Consider the following 24,398-nt stretch of genomic DNA (forward strand, 5'->3'; position numbering starts at 1 on the left):
TAGTTACAACCTACTTTGGCCTTTGTTCTTCATCTTGTTGCTTGTGCACCTAAGTTTAAAATTTTTTCAGGAGTCATCTTGGGGGTGGGGGCCTAGATAGATCCTCTTTTTCTTGTTCTCCATGCTTCTTTGACTCCATATTCTAAGTTCCTTCTGACTTATATTTCATTTTCATGAGTCAACTTATAGTTCTTAATTCAGTTATAGGCTAGTATCTTGTGTGTTGACTGTACCTCTTAGTTTGATAAGGTTTGGGGTGGAATTTAATCTCTAATTTTGAGGAAAAAGTTTCCCTATAAATGTAATTTCAAAATTCATTTTGAGGGTCTAATAATTGATTATTTAATGTCCAAGTTTAGTAACACTCATTAGTGTGTTTTCTTTCAAAAGACATTTAGCAATAGCGTGTAGATTGAATACTTGTGCTTTTGTAGTATATTTTGAAGAATTAATGGAAATGAAGTTCATATTTTGCAACGGTATTGGTAGTCTTTTTTGATTGCTTGGTATTCTTTTATTTCTTTCATTTTCCTTAGTCCTAAATTAATATTTACATTTATGAAACATCTTCTTTGTTATAATCAATTTGTGCATCTTTCATGGTGATTGAGGTTAATAAGGAACATGTGAATGAATAGTAGTAGTTGTTCTAGAGCTTTCCTTGGTCTCATTTTCATGTTAGAATTGGCAATTTTGGCATGATAAATTATTTACATACAAGGTTATTTCTAGATTTTGTTGATAATGTGGATTTAGGTAATACCAATGATTCATTTTCTCATAGCCTTGTTCTATCTTTTGCAATTTATTTAAACCTTTTACCTTAGGCAGATTGAGAAATTGACATTTCAACTTGATTAGTGACATTTTGCCCTTGAACAACTTGATTAGGAAATGATAAATTCTAAAGGTAAGCTAACTTAACTCAAGGGGCTGAGATGGTATCCTACCATGAAAGATGATAGTTTTAAGCAAAAGACCACCTAGTGATATGAAAGTTGATGCAAGATAGTAAGGACAACAAGGAAATTTATTTTGAACTTTGACAAGATTGAATCTTTGGGTGGAAGTTTGAATGGATTGATAGCGAAAAGGCATGCTGATGCAGAGAATCCAATAAACTCAATGAATAATGGAGATATTTCTCCCAACTCACCTATTCAATTAGGTGTCAAACCTTCACTTACTCACAAGACCCCTCACAAGGCCACAAGTTACTCAAAAGGATTCAATACCCCAAAACACACCCATACTCACCAACCCTCACCCAACCATTGAATCACACTGAAATAGGACAAATAATCATGTCTAAGTCACAATCCAACTCTCCAACATTCAACCACCACCAACACCCTCAACCCTTATTCACACAAATCCTCCTTCAACTGGGTCTTCTAATCCCCCCTAGTACTCAACTCACAAAATGTACTAGATATCCAAAAACGCATGTACTTTCGGATACTCTTACAAGAACCACTAAACATATACCACCATGGGTCTTTACCCTCCCAACCACCCAAAGTTCAAAGGAAGATTCACTATTGCAACACTCAGTTTTTGTGACAGTATCAAGCACTTAAGATAGTAACTCCTTTTATGAAAGTATCAAGATCAAATCGATACTGGACTGGGTAATAACGGAACTGCCAACAATGTATTTCTCATCTCAACTAATAAAGAGAATTTAGGGCTGCATCTATGAAGAAAAAAAATGTTGGAAAAGACTATTTCCACCTACTTGGCCGCCAGAGTGGTTTTTGAGGTGTATTCAAAGCTTTTACTCCTTTTGTTGCATTTTCACTTGAAATATGGTTGAATTGGCTTTGTAAGCTCCTAGATACTCGGTACATGTTCTAATCGAGTTAAAAGAGTCTCAAGACTACCCTATAGTCATGCTCTACCTTATCTAGCTACTCAATTAGCTTCCCAAACTTATAGGACATATGGTTTTATTCCTTACTTTGAGTTGAAATTGTCTTGGGTTAGATATAACTAAAATAAGCCATTCCTTCAAGTACTTCAAAAATATTCAAAAAGACTTCATACTACTATCTACATGTGTTTCTATCCTTAAGAAGTCTAATTTATGCAAGTGAAAGAACACCTAAGAGGTCATAGCTACTCCTTTTGACTTGGTAATATTCATGGTTTTTCTTTGTCTATTTAATTTCATTCCTTGCATCTTACCCACTATCTTGTAGCATACTTTGTTTTCTTTTTTAGTTAATTACATTTAGTGGACTATTGTGCATATTTAAAATCATTTGACAACTTCAGGAAATGGTTTTCCTTCTTTATTACTTGACTATATCATTTAATATGCATGGATGGTATTATCATTTAATTTTCAAGATGGACCTTATATGGATGGTCCTTGCACCTTTTCAAATTGAACTTTTGCAAAAGTCCAAATTTGGAGAGGAAACTCCTACTATTTGTGAATCCATCATTCATCTTTCAAATTTTAGGTCCGATTTCCATGAATAAGGGTTCCCAAGACCCTAGTCCTATAAAAATGAGCCATGAGGAACATCATGAATAAGGGAATGAACCAAATTTATGGAAACTTTGTCAAACCTAAGTAAAATTAGGCATAAATAAGGCACAACCACTAAAATTGAGTCCAAACTTAGTGTATATTTTTAAAGAGATACAACTTATGATGCAATATTTAGCCCCCTCTTAGCAAGAGTATGAAATTATGCTCATTTACTCTTTGGAAAATAAGGAGAAACCAAATATTCTTTCACCAAGATATTGAAGAGTCAAGATGTCTAAAAGTTTGGAAAGGTGGTAGCCTCCAAGACTTATGATATTGTCAATCTACAATATTGAGATAAAAGGGAAGTAGAAAGTGAGTAATATGAGTAACATTGGCGACACACACGGAGCATGCAAAACACAAAGTTATGACATTTAGAACTAGTAAGATTCATATATTCTCACTAGGAACCATATCAAAAAGACAAGGCATAGATCTAGGACTAGTAAGATCCTTATATAGTTACTAGGAGACACATAAAAGCATGATACCCAAGTTAGTAAGATCCTCTAATACTTAGTCATAGATCACATTCTAGCAACAAATAGAGACCTAATTGTGAAAGTTTGAGGTCCATTGGGAAAAAAGTTGTCATATTGCCATGACAAATTTTGCAGTTCTTGTAGAAAGGTTCAAACTAGTTTTGGCCTTCTGTTCAATACTCAAATGCCCAAACCCCAATTTCCTCCTAGTAGCCCTAGAGCCCCTATTAGCCCTACAACGAGAGAAATTTAATGATAACTCTACAAACTTCCAAGACACAAGACAAATAAAATATATTTTTGGATACCCTTTTGGCTTTTCTATAACCTAGTTAGAGCATTTAGCAAGTTGTTTTGGAAAGTATCTACTGTTTTTAGATTGTCCTTCATTTTCAAGCAACTAGAACGGTAGATTAACAAAACAACTACAAGAAATATTACTTCTGGGTACTTCTAACCTTAAAAAAGTCTTTCTAAATATCAAATGATGAAGGAATCCACAATCAATTTCAGTTTGTGAGGCCTCTAACCCCAAAAGCCCCAAATTTTCATCAAAAAGCCCTAAAATCTAGGGTTTCTCCAATCTCCCACGTCCACTCACTCCTAGATCAAATTGGTTGTTGATTCACCTTTAGATAGGTGTTTTACCAATTTCCAAATCATAAAAACTACCCCTCATGTAGGTAGATCTCTCCAACCTTCACCCTACCGAGCCTCTTCACTAGGCTTCTCACTCCTTCAAATGGTGATCACCTACACTAAACCCCTCAATTGCACATTTTAGTTGTTAGAATGTATTATAAATGTTATAAAATATTCATCCCATGAGAAACAGGGTTCAACATTCATGGAATGACCCCATGATTGATTTTGTCAAAGCTACCAAAGGAAAATACTCAAAAAGTTATGAGAGTCAGCCCTATAACAGAATGAATAATGAATAATGAACTCAAATCATCCAAAGAGGTGTGGAAGGTTGATAAAAGTGCTTTAAAATATTAGGGAATGAACAAATTTAAAGTAAACCTTCACAAAGAATAGAAAATATGAGAAATTACTCCAAAATTCTGAATTTTCATTGAGTTTCTATAGCAGTCCGTACTCCTTGGCATTCAATCTGCCTTACAAAGCATGTCTATGGATTTAAATAGCCTCTCCAAGTTTTTTCAACCACCATATGGCTGGTTACAAAGTTTATTTAACACTAAAACAATTAAAACTTGCTTTTCCCTCCTAATTCTCCCTAACCGTTGGAACTTGAAAATTTGAATTTTACATTTTTTGCAAATGCTTGACAACTTTTTGAATAAAACCTACAATTATTGGATTTTCATCCTTATTGGCATATTTGATGAGTATAAACCCTCCTAAATCCATTTTTGGGTTTTTTGACCCAATATCCAACATTTGACAACATTTTACAACTTTCAAGACAATTTGACAACTTTTGCATTTTTTAGTTTCAAAAGCCATTATTGGCTTTAGGATCTCATGATTGATTTTATTGAATTTGTTTGATGGTGTACACTCCTCCTTGGTCTCAAAGGTCTTCAAATTTGAATTTGTTTGCCTTGGTGCACCTGCACCACAAATACCTTGTTGTAGTTTCAAGGGTGGAAAAAAAATAAGCATTTTATTTACCATCCTAATAGACCATCCATCATAACAATTATTACCAATATTGATGTGTGCGTTGCAAACAAAGTTCTAGAGGAAGGCTCTTTCTATTGTAATACCAAGTGAGTGTTCATAGACCTTCTATAGGGTCCTCCTAGCCTAGAGTTAGGAGTTTGAAGCTTACATACATTGATTTGGCCTTGTGGCCATCAAGGAGTGCTCACCCAATAGGACAAGTCTTGAGACTGACAATTTTGGAAGTGTGGCATTGTTGAGAGCCAAAACTTATGTGTGAACCCCATCTTCACATATTATGATAAGTTTTCATATTGATACTTGACCCTATCCTCATGGTGTTGGCTCAATTCATATTAGTGTGTTTTGTTGAAGAAACATGATGTGAGAAGTTTGATGCAGAGGCAAGGGTAGAACTCAGTATTTCATATTAGGACAGCAATCACATTGATTAGGCAAGTCAGATAAGGTCTCTCCAATGTTTAGGATACTAAATTCACATTACACACTCATGGATTACTCCAATTAGACATTAGTCAACTTAATATCTTATACAAGGATTGCATACCACAAAGCCATTAGATATGTTTTGAGATGAAAAAGAAGAGTTAGATGGTTTTGGTTCAATGATGATAATTTCTATTTTCAAGTAATTTGATTCGGTATATTATACTAAAACGTGATTTCATAACTAACATTTCAACTTCTATATAACTAGTTCTATAGCCCGATTTTCTTGCCTATGAAGAAAGACCATGTCAGACAATATCAATGAACAACAAAATAAGGAGACAATTGCTAGATTGTGGTCTAACTTGAAAAGAAAAGGTGATGGAAAATGTTATTGTCTGTGCAAAATTTGTAAGGGGTTAAAGACTAGAAGACTTCTACTCAAAACAACGAAGAAACATTGTAGGTTGCATGGTCACATTGAAGGTGGACATGATTATCATCCATTGGTAAGTTTTTCATTATATCGTTTTAACAATTTATATACATAATAAATCATGTGATGATGAGATCATGATCGTAGTTTATTTATGTTTATCAATTTTATATAGGTCAAGCACCTCGAAGCACATGGTATGGATAAACACAACCCAGAGAATATGGTTTTCGAAGTGGACGAATATTGAGGTGTGAATATCGAAGTTGAAGATAATGATCCCATGGAAGATGATGATCATGAGCCAGAAAATATAATTGAAGATGATGATACAAATACATTGATCCATGACTCATTTAATACTCGCCCAGCTGATCATGATGATGAAGATGACCTTCATGTTGTTCATGATGTCCCTCTACTTGAGAAGGCATTTGAGGCCCTTTACAAAGGCTCACAGGAAATTCTTCTCTCCGTTGTATTGTTGTTGTTGAACTTGAAGGTTATGAATGGTTTATCCAACATAACAATGTCACGTATGTTAAGGTATGTCATATATGTCATAATAAATTGTGAATCATGTTGTACCATTAATATTCTTTATATTAACAAATTATATATTTTTGTTGTAGTTTGATAGGTGAGTTTTTGTTACCACCATCAAATATTCTACCTTGCTAATACCAAGAATTATCTGCCGTTATGAAAGATATTGGAATGGAGTATCAAGCAATAGATGCTTGTCCCAATGATCATATTATATATCACAAACAACATGAATTTTGAACTGAATGCCCAGAATGTCATATCAGTAGATATCGAGCAGATCAAATAACAAAAAGGGTTCCTCGCAAGATTCTTCGCTATATTCCCATTATTCCACATATACAACGATTATTCAAGTGCACTAGCTTGGCACAATTTATGGATTACCATGCATGCAATAGAAGTTGAGATGACATTATTCAAATGCCTGGGGATGGTTGACCATTTATGGACATAGAGGAAAAGTGGCCACATTTTAAAGAAGAACCTCGTAATCTCAGGCTTTCATTGGCAGCGGACAGTGTCAATCCATTTGGAGAGATGAGATCTATTTACTCAATGTGGCCTATTTTTGTTATCAATAATAACATTCCTCCATGGATGTCAATAAAGAGGGAGCACATAATGTTGGCAATGATTGTTCCAGATATTTTATCATTTAAATATAGTCATCTAAATTTAATTATAAATATTGCAGTAAAATGGTCATAATAATAATGTAATGTTTTTGTTCATTCGATTAGGTAAGTACCAAGTTAAAGATATGAATGTATATATCGAGCCTCTTATCGATGATTTGCAGGAGTTATGGAATGGTGTCACTATGTATGACGCCTCTAGACCAATAGGACAAAGACAATTTCAATTCCATGCGATGCTTCTATGGACAATACACGATGCCTTGGGGCTCACATTTTTCTGGTATGTTATAGTGTTTAAGTTGTGCATGAACATTATAATTCAAAAAATTATCATATTTAATCCAATTATACATTATCTTGTAGGTCTTCAAACAAAGGGAAAATTTGCATGTCCTGTTTGTGGTCCAAAGATGAAATCTCGTCATTCAAAAAGTTTAGGAAACCACATGTTTGATGAGTATAGGCACTTTCTTCGCAAAAACCATAAGTATCAAAATACTGAAAAACATCTTTTCAATTGGAAAGAAGAGAATAAATCAAAGCCACGAAGAATGACACCTCACCTGTGGAAGTTGGAATATAATAGAATTAATCGTTAAGGTAATGCCATTCTGTCTATTGGTTTGTCATTAAACATCTTTTCTATTTTGTTTTGTTTACTGATGATGTGATTGATGATCATGAAGGTCATGAAGGCATAAATGACCACCTTCCTAAGGGACTAAAAAGTTATCCCCGACAATTTAGTAGGTTGCCCTACTACGAGCAGTTACAAATTGTTCATTTGTTTGATAGTATGCATATTGGAAAGAATATAACAGAGATAGTATGGAAAATATTGGATGGTTCAAGGCATGACAAAGAAAAAATTTGTCAAAATATGCAGTGACATTCAGGATTCCAATAATGCAATGATAAATGTCATTCAATCAAATAGCCATGGAGACCAGATTAATATAAGTGAGCTTCCTTGGTTATTAACGGACCAGCAAAGCAATGCTATAAAATAAGTCATACGAAAAATTTGATTTTCCACAGGATTTTTTGTAAACATAAACAATCTCATATCAAAGAAAAGCGAATTTGGGCTAGGGATGAAAATGCATGATTGGCATACCTTCATTAAGGTAATTCATGTTCTTGTGTTTTTAGTATGTATTTAAGTACTGTGTGTACGTGTACTTTTCATTGTATTATGTTACAAAAAAATGAAAAGACAATTTTATAATTGTTGTAGTATGTTCTACCTCTATCTCTCCCAGACGACTTTGACAATAATGTCAAGCAAGTCATATATGATCTTGGAAAATACATGAGGTAAGTAGTGATATTTGTTCAGTTCATTGTATAGATATTATATTTGCTATTTGTTTTACTTGTTATGTAATATATTTTTTTGTGTCTTGAATATCTTGTAGGTGATTGTCATGTAAAGAAATCCATAAAGACAATATAAAATATTGGAAGAGAAAAATTCCTCATTTAATGTCTGAAATGCAAAAGTGTCTACCTCCAACTTTTTTCAATGCACAAGAACACTACCTCATACACCAAGTTGAGGAGATTTAATTGTGTGGACCTATACACCCTAGGTCAATGTGGATGGTTGAGAGGCACTTGAAATTTTTAAAGGCTTTGCTTCAACAAAGAGCACATCCTGAGGGTTCTATGGTGGAGAGATATAAGGTATACCAGGCTATGGTGTACATTTTTGAATATCTTCCTAAGTTTGCAGCAAAGATCCACGTGGACCACATTTGGGATCCCAACACCATTAACAAATTCGAAGGGGAGTACTTGACGGGGAAAGGTAGATTGAGGAAAGTGAGAGGTAATTATAAGATGTTATTGTAGTTAATTAATTCTTAATCTTCAAAATAAATCGATTGTAAGACATCTATTTATTTTTTGCACAGTTGGTCGAGAGTGGGATGCACTACATTTGTATATTGCAAATAATCTTGATTGGATGATAGTATGGATTGAACGTTGTCAACATTCTGGATGCACCTTAACATGGGAAGGTGTGGCTTCATTGGTTAAAGAAGCTCATCGTAATGGAGATTCCAATGTTATGCAAAGGGAAATTGATTTAGCATATGGTTTAAGAGATAAACAGGTTCGTATAAATTTATTAATCACCCATATGTTTATCAACTCACAATGGAAATTTTTTTATATGTTTGACATATTGTAGGTCAAACACCACAACGCTATGTGCTGCAATGGTCATAAATTTCGCATAAAAAAGTTGGATGACAAGAAGAAAACTTGTGATTCTGGCATCACTGCAGTCTTTGAGGTGACAAATATTTCATTGAGAAATGACATACATACTCAACAATCTCAAAATCGATACTATGAAATTTTGGATGATATACTTGAGTGTGACTTTAATTCCTTCAAATTAGTTTTGTTCATCGTCAAATGGTACAGGCTACGATTGAATAAAAATGATCCTGATAGAACTATTATTGAACATGATAATGGTTTTATAATGCTAAATACAAGGTCATCTGAACCAGTTGGGGATGAGCCCTATGTTCTTCCAAGCCAATGTGAGCAAGTATTTTACTCAGAGGTTCCACATAAACCGGGTTGGTCATTTGTTGTTAGACATGATCCAAGAGGAAGGCCAATAAAGTATAATGTGATGGAAGACGAAGATACCGAAGAAGTAGAAGATGAAGTGGATGATGATCATGATTGACAGTTTCTCAATGATGATGATGATGAAGAAGAAGAAGAAGAAGAAGAAGAAGAAGAAGAAGATGATGATGATGATGATGATGATGATGATGATGATGATGATGATGATGATGATGATGATGGTGGTGGTGATGGTGATGGTGATGATGGTGATGATGATGGTGAAGACATTGATGGTGATGATGGCGATGATGAACTTGATGTTCATGATGATGAAGAATGAAATGTATGAGGTATGCGATTAGTATATTATCTATTTAATATTGACTTCATGATAGAATTTCTTTTACATAATTAATTCATTATGTTTTGAATTCTAATGTCATTACATAATTAATTCATGATGCACCTTTTAATATGGAGATAGAGATAGGGAGAGTGACTATTTATGTGACATTTTTTAAATTGTGTTTATTTATGGAAATTGGATTGTTTATTAGCTATACGATGGATGTTGATTTAAAATACATATGGGATGGATCACATGTTTATGATGATGCATGTGACATTTTTTGAACTTTGTGTTTATTTATAGAACATGGGTTTTTTATTACCTATGTGATGGATGGTGATTTATGATACATATGTGATGGATTGCATGTTTATGATGACACATATGTGATGCTAATTGTGATGCTCAATTACATATATGATGACACATCATGTGATGCTTTTGATGCTTATGATATGTATGTATTTATTGTTTATCAACTTACAAATGTAGTAATGCTTATGATGCTCAATTGATGGTGTTGATTTCAGGTATAGTCCCCATGTGATGCTATCACCCTTGGTGGGAATAGGTTGTTGACTACAGACATCGTCAACCATTTAGTTGAGGATCCTACATAGTCTACATAGAGTAAAGGTAAGGAATTAAAAAATTTACAATGATTTTGATGACAACATCTTTTTATTATTTAATACTCTTTTTGTCTACAAAGTTCATGTTGTTAATGTTGTGTACTATGTAATTTTTAGCTAACATAAGATAATTGAATTACATTGTATAGGACCCTGAACCCCTTTGACGAGGATCCTACACAATCTCATGGATGGACAGGTATAACTAGTCAATACACCATATAGAAACAATTTATTTTTTTAAAACTACTTGGAAAACAAACTTCCTCAGTTTTTCAAACCTCGACATTAGCAGCAAATCTAATACAGTTATCAACACTTGAGGCCCCGGTTGGAATTATTCCAATTTTAATCCCAAAATCAACTTGAGGGCTGACTTCTTCATCAACATTACCCTCATTTGCAAAATTTATCTCTCATTACCAATTAAGTCTCTCATTTCATGGAGTGCAGGTACCCCCAAATAGGTATTTGTCAGATCTGTCTTCGTCGAGTGAGGAAAATGCAGGAATAGAAAACAAAACTGACACATGTAGTAGGTCTACAATAGGGAGATCAACAAGAGGTCAAAAGATTAGAAGAAAATTCAATAAACGCATGAAATTTTTCCTTGCTCAAGGGGGGTCATGTTCTTATGATGATGAGACCAAAGGCAACATTGAGGTGCCACTGAGGTACAAACATCTATAGAAACAATGGGTACCCAAGTAACTTCCTCCAATAAACACCGATTTTTGTGTTAACGATATGATATATCGCATAGCACCTTCGTCGTTACATGGTTTAGGCTTATTTTCCATGGACAACATAAAGATCTGTTACAATAGAGTTGCTAAATTGATGGAGTTTGTTGGACCTTCTTACAATTACAATAATTGGATGCAGATTGTTAAATATAAAAAAAGTACGCGTAGGTATGCACTGTCAGCAAATTATATACAATAGAAAGATGATGATCAAAGTAAATGAGTGGTTGTATACATTGATGGTCAGCCAAAAGAAATAGGGAATATTTGCTGGTTTTATAAATAGTTAGCGACCTGGGTCAACTAATAAACAACCCAATTGCATATTTGAGGCGCGCGAGGGAAATCGTGTATTTGTATGTGCGATAAAATCAATAAGTGCAGGCGAAGAGCTTCTAATCGATTACAGTTTGAATCGTATAGATACAAACAAAGTTAATATCATGTGGGTGGTACGTACTATATACCATTTAAATTAACCAACCTCCAATTAATGAATCCAATATATCATTTTATTATGAAGTTTTTTTGCTAAGTCTACTTGTTTAATTTCGCTAATGTTTTTTATATTTTTTCTTTGTCACAGGCCGACATGGATCCATCACATATTGCAGATAGGTATGTAGCTTGCGACACTTCTACCAAGCAAGTAAACCTCATTGTAATTGTACAAATTAGATAGAAGCAAACTGTTACATTATTATGTTCCCTGTTTTAGTGATTTATACTAATTTTGTAATTGTTAATGATATTCTTGACATGGACGGATGTTCAGGGAAAGGGAAAGGGAGTTGCAGTACTTGAGCACCTTTCTAGGGACGTGGAATCATTAGGGTTAAGCGATGATGACACTGAATATTCCACACACCTTATGAATTTATTTAAAATGCCTCTTATAAAAATTAGAAAAGAGATTGTTGCTTTGGCAGCCATGCATCCTATTACTGACGAGATACAAGAGAGGGTGAAATTATTGCTTTGGACAGCAGAAAACTTGCAAGTAAGTAGTAATGAAAGCTTTAATTATAACAAAAGTTTAATAATGGTTTATATTTTATTCTCTTTTATGTCATTAACTAAAATATGTACGTATTGTTTTTATAGCAATTTATCCGCCCTCATGAAAATCGTTCCCACGATCAGGGTGTTGTAGGATCTTCAGGTGATGACGCTTTTATTGTATTATCACTTGCTTGGCTTATCACTCTAAGTACCCAAAACACATCATACTTGTTACTGTCAATTTTCAAAATAAAGGTTCATCCTTGTTTACAATTCTTGCACTTTTCATATATTTAATGTATTATTCTTTAGGTGTTGTCAATGTTACTGTGCAAATGTTGTCGTCGCCTCATCAGAGGTTACCCTCACCTTTATTGGCCACTACAATATCGACAACACGTAGCATGCAGACATCCTCTACTGCACGTCATATTGGCCCACCCACTGTTGGTAGATCCCTCTTTTTCTCTATTTGTTATCATGTGTTTATTTCCCTTCAAGCATTCTTTCTTGAATTCTAATGCCATTTCATAGTGGATTCATTTTTTGTAGGAGGAGATGTACATGAGGATGTGCCAGAGGCGACTACTGCTGATAACATACCATCATTTCCTGGATCTTCTCATATTGCTAGTACGGGAATGTTGTAGGCCATATTGGTGGTGAGCGGCGAAGAAATGATTCCCTTAAAGAAACAAAAGGTTCCAAGTACTTTAAAATTATTATTATATATACTCTAATTGTAATTTACTTTATGATTACTCGTTTTGGACTAATGATGCCATGAATTTTTTGCAGGAAATGATATTTTCTATAAACATCTTAGTGACATTGCATTGCAGATATTTGGGCCCACCATATGTAAAAGGTGGTACATCATATGTGAACTAACCCTAATCCACTATTTTGATTCCATATCATTGCTAGAATAGTTTTCCTTTGATCCATTTCTTGAAGTGTAATAAATGTAGCTTCAATTCACTTCTAAATCTAACAAGTTTGTTTTTGCTTTAAAAGGTGGAATGACCAAGAAAAAAGGTTAAAAGATGAATTGACAAACCAAATGGTTGAGTGGTTTAGAAATAACACCTTTGACAAAACCAAGATCCTTGAAAAAGATGGCACTTATCTAAAGTATGTGAGGGACCAATACAGGACTCATTTAGAGAGGAACCTAAAGTACGAGTGTCCCCCCATGATTCCAAAGAGGGAGTGGAAGGACCTGATTTTGGATGCCAAGGACAGAATTGAAAGGAAAAAAGGAAATACACCACTAGACGCCAGAAGAAGGTACAGGATACTATTAAGAATGTAATTATGTACTAATTAATTACTCTTTATATTTATATAATCTAGCATATTTCAAACTTTTTATAGACTGAGTGACACGTCAAAGGCAACCAAGGCAAGGCAAGAAAAGCACAGGCAACACAAACTCGGCTCTAGTGGTTACATGAAACTTGTTGCATGAATTATAAGTATCTCATGTAAATGAAATATTGCATCAAAATATTAATAAATTGCAAACATTTTTTTTTAATCAAACAATGCAAGCAAAATTCACAGTACTAAGCAAAAATATAGAGCTCTGAATACAATAGAGTGCCCACAGAAGATGACAAGAGAATTGTCTACCAACAAGGCTATTCAGCTGTGGCTGATCAACTACAAGAATTGAGTGGGCATACACAACATTCGAGAGCATCCGTCACACAGGTAAATATGCTAAATGGAAATTGTTTCAAATTGAATACTTTACCAATAATCTAATTGATGTTGAGTTCCAATATAAAGTGACTATATTTGTTTTAAATAAGCAAACAATGATAACAATATGCATATCATTGGAATGCAGCTTGCTAATCATGAAACACCACCTGCACATGAAGGTTCGGATGTGCATCCCAGTAGTGGAGGTATTCATTTGCTATTCAAATTTATTTATTTAGCTATTAATACAATTAAACATCTTAATTTGTAATTAGAGTAGTAATTAATGTAACCTTTTTTGTTAATATTTTAGAGCATGTAGTCGGTGGTGAGCAAGTGGAGCATGATCTAGGTACACAACATCAGGAACGTGATGTTCCCCACTCAAGTAAAGAGGACCACTATTACTTCTTTAAACAAATATAATTGCAATTAGTGTTTAGCATTAATGTAACCTTTAGTATTTCAACTCTAGATAATCTAGAGGGTGTTCAGCATGTGGAGGTTAAGGCTAGACAAAATGATGTGGCCCCATCAGGTAAAGAGTACAACAATTATGTTCTCTAAATTAATGAAATACTTGTAACAATATTTTTTTATTTTTTTGAATTTAACCCATTTCTTTGTTATTGCAGAGGACCCCCCTTCATTTCAGTGTCCTCGTCCTCAATATAGGACTAGGCATACATCGAGATCACGAGTAGTTGGCGGAACATCTGCAGAGGGGGGAAATGATGAAGAAACTGATGCTCCACTTAGTCTTTTCATAGCTTCAAAGAAAAAACAAAAAAAGAAATAATTGTAATCTAACTTATTTGATAATGACTGATTTTTATGTGTTAGTGAATGTAATTATGTGCTAATTAACGGTTATGGATGATATGTGTTAACTAATATTGATGAATGTTGCATGTTAATTAATGTTAATCAATGTTATGTGTTAATGAACGTTATGTGATATTAATGAATGAATGCTATATTTTATTAATGGTGGATAGAATGAATGAATGAATGTTATAATATGTTAATGGGGAATTTAGAGTGATGTTAGGGGGGGGGAAGGGGCCAAATGAGCTTCCACCTTCATGTGGTTTGCCCTATTAAGTAGAGAATATTAAAATATTCTCAAAACCAAGCGAAGCTCAACAAGATAACACACTTTTCAATATTTCATTATGTTGCACAGTTAATCTTATTGAATAATCTATATTGATTCTTAATTGCAGGGTCCAACAGAGCCAACACGAACAACAACACCACAAGTTGCTGGGTATAATGAACTCCCATATTGTCTTGTCTATACACGAATAATATGAGTTGCTTCTAGTGTTGATATCCAAGGCAGGACTGCAAAAGTTATGAATATGCCTCATCCTTGTAAGTTTTTTTATTACTTGTAAGTAATGAATATGCCTCATCCTTGTAAGTTTTGTTATTACTTGTAAGTCATGAATATTGCTCTTTAGATGATTAAAATCATTTCAGTGAATGCAAATCTTGATTATTATAAAGTGATATCTGCACTATCAATTCCAAATTGAAACCCTTTTAGTGCATGCATGTTGTTTTGCCAAAATGCCATCTCAAAAGTATCAACAAACAAACATTGGTGTTCAAAAAATCAAGAAAGACAAACTAAAAATTAGCAGTAGAGCATTCAAGTAAATTGTTTGTCAAGAAGCATAGTTGAAAAGGTGCAAAAGAAATTGGTTTCAAAATAGGGGTAGACCATTACAAATTGGCAACTTGGCATCACTTCTCTTCTTACTTCTCCTCAACCCTCTTGTTCTGCAGTCTCACTTTTTCACCTGGCACTTGCAACTATCACTCTCCCATTCACAGTTGCCAGCTTCTTGCTCTTTGTTTTTGTGAGTTGAAACAAAAATAGGAGGCAGTTTTATAAAGTTGGTGGGGTTTGGGTGGGCCCCATAGGCTGTGACGGTTTGACCTTGGGCATGGAGTTTGAAAAAAAGTTTTGATTTTTTGTAAATCACTTATGGGTTGTTGGGATGGTCAGGAGGCTCTTGGGAGTCCCTCAAATGTCTCAAGGATGTCCTAGAGATGTCTCAAAGATGATGGCATTGGATTGCACTGGGGCAGCAAGGGGACGTCCCATCCAAGTCACTGTATTTTGAAGGTGTCCCCATTTAAAAAACAAATAGTTTTAGGGGAGGAAATGTCCTTATGGAACACTGGCTCCAATGCATATGTCTTGGTATGATTTTTTAAATAAGACACCAGAATTCATAAAATAATATCTTTAGAATCTATATTAATCAATAAAAGATGTTTCTATTTCAATGTATGTACCAAACCCTATTGCCAACAATATAACAGACCTAGCCTACAAATTGGACTGGTTAATTTTCTCCAATCAAACAAACATGTAATCACTCCATAAACTAGGTACATTAAGCACACATCAGATTATAAACTAGCTAACTGTGATACATCAATATGTGAATGTTTAATGACCTAGATATTAGGACTGTAAAATACTATATTGTATCCTAATTCCTCAAATAACCCTTTTTGTGTGATGTGTGAAGTACAATACACAACTAGGAATTATGTTGAGTCAAATGCAAAATCAGTACTAACCATGGAAGCTGAGGATAAATCATGAACATCATATCTGAAGCAACATAGGAATGACTCAAGTGCAGATGAATTCTAGGAAATAAATTATAAAACAATGCAAAATTAGGTAAGAAACTAGGTGATAATAAACCATGAACAACTTGAAATAATCTATAATTAATTATCTATGTGATCCATCAACCTGTGACTATGAAACATAATCTGCAAACACTAAACTTGTTTGTGAATATTTAGGGTGACATGATTAGCATCCTCCCCTTTGTACAAAATTATTGATTACATGAAATGGATTTTTTATGTCATTTTGCAATATACCATGGTTGTATATGTTTATACATAATGTTATGAATCCAAAATTGTCAAATAGATGTTACATAGATAATAGTCTTCCTTCTTGCTATCTATTACAGACAATGGAAAAGTTTGCATTGTCCTTTAATTCTCATATACATTACTTGAACCATGCCAGAATTTGATGTTGCAAGATCTAAGATGGATATTGCATAACATAGAGAAGCCATCATTTGAAGGAAACATGAACCAAGTGAAGACATTAAGAGGGCATGAAGGCACAACCAAGGGCCATTGAGTAGAAGGCAAAGGAAAAATCTTGGAAACAAGAGGAGGAGCACTTGAAGAAGAAGGTAGGGAAAATAGCAATCCAACCAATAGAGAAGCTGAACTCTGAGGGAAAACTACCAGAGATAGCAAGAAACTCTCCAGCCAAAGTAGGGGAGACAAAACCAACAATCTCTGCTTAGGGAGGAGCTCTAGACTCCAAATCTGAAGAAAGAAACAGAGCTAAAGTAAGTGAATTGGATAATAACAAGAATGCAAAGTGCACCCCTGATTTCCTAACCAAAATGCTCAAAATTAAATAAAAATCTTTAATGAATACACAAAACTATATACATATGCAGGCGCACCATGGTTGAGATGGTCCAACTCCCTAGTCTCACTCTATGACTAAGCTCATGCCATATCTAAATGAAAGACATCTCAAATACATCATCGGTGGAAAGCTCCAAAATGCCATTTTCATACATAAGCAAGACATACACAATTGGGCACAATCACCAAGAGAACGGTAAAAAGTGTGTTTGAGATCAGTGTCCTAATTGTGGTGTGGTCACGAAGAGATCACCGTATATTTGTCAACCTTTCCTTCATTTAAACCTAAAGGTTTAGGTTTAAATGAAGGAAAGGTTGACAAATTTATGGTGATCTCTTTGTGACCACACCACAATTAGGACAATGATCTCAAACACACTTTTTACCGTTCTCTTGGTGATTGTGCCCAATTGTGTATGTCTTGCTTATGTATGAAAATGGCATTTTGCAGCTTTCCACCGACAACGTATTTGAGATGTCTTTCATTTAGATATGGCATGAGCTTATTCATAGAGTGAGACTAGGGAGTTGGACCATCTCAACCATGGTGCACCTGATCATATTAGCTTGAATATTAGCCTCAAACCTATGCCCCCTACTAGTAGGTGGTGGGGATAGAATATCATTCGCTATACATATCAATGACAAGATAATAATAATTTTTTTTGATGAAAATATTATCATTGTCGGAATTACGATGAATACCAAGCTTTTGACTGACGATGAAATTGGTGGACATACAGCATTCTCATCAGTGAAATATTCTGGAGTCGTCGCACTTCTGACTCAAACCACACAAACATCTGACGAGGATGTTGTACGTGCGATGACACTTCATAGTTGGATGGTCATCGATGTCTTCGAATAGACCGACAACACAAGCATCAGAAAAACAACATCATCGTCAGTGCGAAGTTCTAAATCCTCATCGGCTTTGCAACGAAATCTACTGATTTCGATGACTTTTTTGACTGGAAGAGCGTTCATGCCCACCATTAGTAGAGTCCATGGGATTGTCGTATTTCTGGTGGGTAGGGCATCATCGACCAATTCGACAATGATTTTTTGACAGCTACTTTTGTCGGCACTCCGACGAAAATTAGTCGCAAATCCGACAATCGGCCGTCGGAAATTAGCTCTGAATTTACTAGTGCATGCACACCTACTAGACATCTAACCCTATTGGTTCTCTAACCCTATTGGTACGTCTTCCCTTATCAATTAAACTTCTTGCCTTCTCCTTCCTTGTGTTGGTGGATCTTGTCATCTCAGTCATCAACCATGCCGGCCCTCAGCAGAAATCAGGGATGACTCATCATGTGCATCTTCATCAGATTGAGAGCACTTCAGTTTTGTCTCTTTATTCACTTTTTTGTATGTCGGTATCCTCCTTGTTTACCAATTGGCATGTTTCTGCCTTCATACCAGTAGTGTGCATAAAATCTTCATGTCGTCCATCTCCAATTATTATGCATTTGTTGGCAGTACCACTTTCCATCTGCATACCAGTAACTCCATGTGTACAATTGTAGATCCTTATCTTCATTTGACTATTTCTCTTCTCAACCGATTTGCCAAGGAGGCAAACTCACCATCTTAACTTCTATTTCTTTGGCCTAGTAGCACATCATGTCTTCACATGTTGATCTGGTGCACATCTATAAACTTAACCTCAGGGCTTCCTCATATTTTACTTTAGTCATCCAGTCTATGCATCCAATCATTTGCCTTGGCTTTCTCTAGCTGTCTTATCCCAGGGGGTCATGATGTATGACATGTATACTATGGGATAAGTAAGGTATTACCACTTATCACTTGGAAAGGATCTATGTCACTTGTTGGTATTAATGTGTCATCCCTGAGGAGTAGATGCATCTTCAACTTGACATATGACCTGGTAGCTTTCCCATATGCCATCCTTGCTTACTGAAGAAGCACATTCTCAGTCAATCTTATCTTCATCCGGTGGGAGTTCTGTTGTATAACACCCAACTCTTACCGGTAGCCTGCACATGCTTCACCTCCAATGTTGATATGATTCTTGTAGCATTCCACCTCTTCATCACAATCAACATCCCAACATGTTTCTCTCTTACGGGGCACATGCTTACTAGTTGGCAGCCACTCAATTCCAACACATTACTTACCGATCATTATACCAGACCGGTCTCCAGTGCATGTCTTCAACACATGTTATCACTGACTTATGTATCAGTGACCTACAATACTAGCTGACATCAACGCCACCAATACTCTTCAATCTCCCATACCAGTCCTAGGAGAGGTCCACTCAATGACAACACAATGCCAACAAGTCCTAGGAGAGGTCCACTCACCTATGTAGTTATGTGACATCAAACTTGGAGTAAAAAAGGGCCAAAATGGGCCTAAGAGAGAATGAAGATAGGACACTCTAAAGTAGGAGCACAAATATGAGATGGGAATTGTACAAGGTTATGATTTACAATGCTACAATAGAAATATCAAGAAATTTTGGTGTGACACATGTGTTGGACACCTAGGTCCTACCAAAATAGGGCCTTTAAAAGGGAAACATGAGTTTTTGGGTTTGTGATGTTAGGTCTAGTTCTAATTTAAACATTTGGTGATAGTTAAGTTGTGGGATTAGTAATGAATTTTTAATGTAGAATAGGGACCAAATAGGCTTAAAATGATCTTGGCAAATGCACACTCAACTAGGTGCCAAATAGAGTGTACAAAATTGTAAAGGGATACAATTTACTACACTATATTTGTTTCATTTGTGCTAAGCAATCTCAATGGGTAGATTGGCTACTACTATAAAAATGTCGGTATAACACTTTTGTCCATAGTGCATAAATAATGTCTCCTTGTACAGAAATATATGGATATTATCCTTCTTCCATCACATCATCATTGAAGTTATCAACAAGAGTTCAATCTATGGAGGAACACATTCTTCATTAGTAACAAGTACTTTTAGGACTCAAGGAGAATCTATCCATGGCAAAAAATAAAATGATGTAATAGGTAGACCAACATCACAGTGAAAAAAGTATTAAAGTTGGAGACTTGGTGTTCTTGAGATTGCTACCTTATACGAAAATATAATTAAGTCAACAGAAAAATAATAATAAGTTGTCACCAAAATATTATGGTCCATACTTGATTATGCAAAAGATAGGTATTTTTTACCATAAGTTGTTGCCAATAACCAAGATACATCCAATTTTTCAAGTTTCTTGTTTCATGAAAGTAATTAAAAATAACATCCCCACATAGAGAATATTACAATATATCTTAATGTGGAAGGAAGAATCATATTGGAACTAGAGTTCATTCTCCAAAAATGTATGAAGAAGCTAAGGAATAGAATAATCAATGGTCGTATCATTCAGTGGAAGAATCTACTAGTTGAAGAAGCCACATCGGAAGATGAAGAGTTCATCAAAAGAAGCCGCAATTGATTAACATTGAGGACAATTATTTTTTAAAGAGGGGGTGCATACTATGCCTTTAATCCTAGAGTAAAATTATGCTTATGAGTAGTTGGCCTGTGGCTAACTTAACTCCTAATTAAGTCATATTTTCATTAGTATATTTATATTTAGTTATTTAGGTTATTCTAGGGCATATATAGTCATATCTAAATCAGCTTGGATGAAATCCTAGGCATGAGTAGGGTATATATAGGAGGTACTAAGTCTTATATCATTATTATGTTGTGGATCATTTTCTCATTGAATATATTTGGAGCTTTTCCTCCTTGAAGTGGCTTGTTATTTTTAGCTATTATAAAGCATTTGATCATGTTTCATGTCATATTTCTCATTTATGCAAGTTATTTCATTACATCTCCATCGTCAAAAAATTAAATAAATATAAACTATTTATTTAAGTCTCCCTTTATCCATTTCAAATCATTAGTTGATTAAATCCAACTAAACCCATTACACATTCCTAAACATGACTAATATAATTAATAACTATTCAAATTTATCACACTTACCCACAAAATTCTATATCAAAATCCTAGCCATTATTTATCTTAAAAAATCTACACCTGTCATTTTTTTTCCATTTGTGAGGATTCACATATCACATCCTAGATCCCTATGTTATCCTCAAACATGTGTGAGATGATTCACATGTAAGCACCCACATCCACACATGATCCTCACACTTCTATGAGAAGGATCACTTATCAAATCCCACTTCCTTATTTAATGGTCGCACATGTGAGAGGACTCAATTGTCAAATCATAACTTCCCTATGCGATCTTCTCACGTATTAGAGGACTCATATGTCATAGTACTCTTCCTTATAGTCTTTATCATATATATTTGAGGTTTTTTAATCTTGGCTATCCATTCATATCAATTCAATTCTATCTCTTCAAATCCTCTTGATCCTTGGCCTCCCCAAGTGTACCAATTATGGGGTGCCACTTTGTGACTTCTCATTACTCCACGTCTATCATGCAACCCTATCCATTTCTCTCAAGATTAAAGATCAACTTTAATCGTTCATCTCCTTAATTTATAAATCGACCCCCTTTGAGGTCATTTCAAAAGTATCAATTAAACTCTAATTTTACTTTATCAACATTAAGACCAATAACATATCTCCAACACTAAATTGTGAATCTAGATAGAAACTACATGCAAGTGTACAAACAAGAGTTTCTTGGGGGATTTTATGGAAGATTTCTCAAGTTTAGGCTCAAACAAAGGTGTAAGAGAGTCAAGATATAAGGTTCTTTCTATTTTGTTTGATTTTTCATTTCTTGTCTTATTTCCTCTTGTTCAATAGGCATATATCTCTCATTGTGGCAATGAATTTGGTTCTTGGACTATATCATCAAAAAATCACCCCCACTTTTTCTTTGGTTTCTATAGCTAAAACTCTAAAACAAGACTACTCTTCCTCTTTGTTTGTACTCTATCCAAAACAAAATTCCTTAGTCAAATTATATTTAGTCTTCAAGGAAAAATAATACACCTATTCAAAATGTTTTAGTACCAACTTGTGTAATTTTTCTTGAATATATCCTCCCAAAATGTTAATATCTATTTATATCTTCTCTTGATCAAATTCATGGTGATTGTGCCTTATTATCAACTTGTAGAATTATTTGATATAATCTTTTTCATATATGTTATTTTGTCTTATTTTTTATAACTTCTTCAATAATTTATAATGGTAACCTTTATGGATGAACTTCACTTCCAACTCAGATACAATCATACCAAAACTTTCATTCATCGTCATCCCTCTTCTAATTCCTTTTATATATTTTTCTTCCACCATATTACATTATAATGATTCAATCTTACTCTATAAAATTCCACTATTTTAGGTTTTAATATTTTTTCATACTTAAATATTCCTTGATTTTATTCAACTAATCTATCAAGTTCTCTTCAAGAATTAAACTACTAGTATAATCAGAATATCAATTCTAGATGTCTTATTGATATTATAAAGAGCTTTTGATATTCTTACCTAATTTGTATCTTTAGCATACACACGCGTGCACACACACACTCTCTTCAATAAGATATCTTGACATTAGATCTACTATAAATTATCTTATAACTAATGATATATTGACTACTAGATGAATAACCCTTCAAAAATTATTCTACCCATCAACTTAGTAAAAACATTAGGTGTGCTTCCTTACTTTAAAGATACAATTCTAATCTTTAATAATGTTTAGTGCAATCATAATGTATTAAATAAATGAAAACACTCAACACCTTCAAGACATACAACATAAATTTAAATTCAAAAAATATTACAAATCTTAAAAAATTATCAATTTATAAAAAATATTATTCTAACTTGATATAAATTATATGCTCTATTTAACAATTAGAATAGATTGGAACCTATATAAACAAGATTATAAGATTCTAATGTTGTGGACAGAGGTTTCCAAGTAAAGGTGCGGAAATAACTCCTGATGCCATGACCCAGTTTGAGCGTTGTCTGATATGTTGTGCTTCGTGTCACGAAATCCACGCTGAAATAGAGGACGAGACAGTTCTATCTCATTATTTTCCAATGATCAGCCCTTTGTTTCTAGTATTAGAAATGTGCACAAGAAGCCCAAGCAACCTGCTATTCCAAGAAGAATCAGTGCTCCTTCCATACCAATTCCCTTCAGTTCTACGGCGTAAACGAAGGCAAACAGTCCAATTATGGCGCCTGCTTTACCAGCAGCTGCAGAGATACCATGGCAATTTGACCAGACTTGAGTAGGAAATAACTCTGCTGGAACGATGAAAGTTGTTGTGTTGGGCCCAAATTTTGCGAAGAAAAAAGTGAGAGAATAAATTACCAAAAACCCATTTGGATTCTTTGCGTCATGCCAGTATGTCTTATAAGGAATGGCCAGGGCGAACAAGAAAACTGACATGAAGAAAAATCCAACAAGCTGAATCTTAAACCTCCCAATTTGATCCATGAGCAATATGGAAAACAAGTACCCAGGAATCATTGAAAACAAGGCAATCATCGCCGGTGCTCTTGCTATGTGAAAAACTTCCTCCACGGGGCTCTTATAATTCTTCTGCAACCAACCCATCGATTTATATACATCCTTCTCAAATAGATTGTTGCTGTACAAGGCAATATGGACCGTGCAGTCTAACAAAAGCCCTAGAAAATGATCCGAATTGCTGTTCTCGGGTCTTGAATGAAGATTTCGATGAATGATCTTCTCGAAGGATATGTTCTAGATAAAACAGTTTTATTTCAATTGTTTGCTTTAGTGATTCAGCAGTTCGTAAAACTGCTAAGATTGCTAAGATAGAGTTTTAGCTTTTAAAACAGTTTAAAAATATTTTTTTTTCAGATTTTAGTTTTGTTTATTGTTTTTTTCTGATCAATGTTGGAGATCAGCCATCTATAAGACATTCTTATGTAATTATAATTGATATTCAGTTTTTCAGTATCAGCTGGCATAGGCATTCAAGTTTTTCATATGTAATTTATTTTTGGAGTCTTTCAATGGAATATTGTTTTTATCTGTCTTGTGAGTATCTTTCAATTTTCTCAAAATCTTTCATTTGGTATCAGAGTAGGTTGCAGAATTTTTGATTGTGCAGGTAGTTTCCAAATGGCTAATGGAAAGGATTTAGCATTTCAACTTCCAT

The 24,398-nt window shown here is 34.4% G+C and overlaps 1 pseudogene; it reads right to left on the minus strand.

Moving 5' to 3' along the window:
- Positions 1-23,143: 23,143 nt before the first annotated feature.
- On the minus strand, positions 23,144-24,398 carry LOC131045149 (inorganic phosphate transporter 1-1-like; annotated as a pseudogene).

Source organism: Cryptomeria japonica, chromosome 8 (assembly GCF_030272615.1).
Source record: "Cryptomeria japonica chromosome 8, Sugi_1.0, whole genome shotgun sequence".
Classification (NCBI taxonomy): Eukaryota; Viridiplantae; Streptophyta; class Pinopsida; order Cupressales; family Cupressaceae; genus Cryptomeria; species Cryptomeria japonica.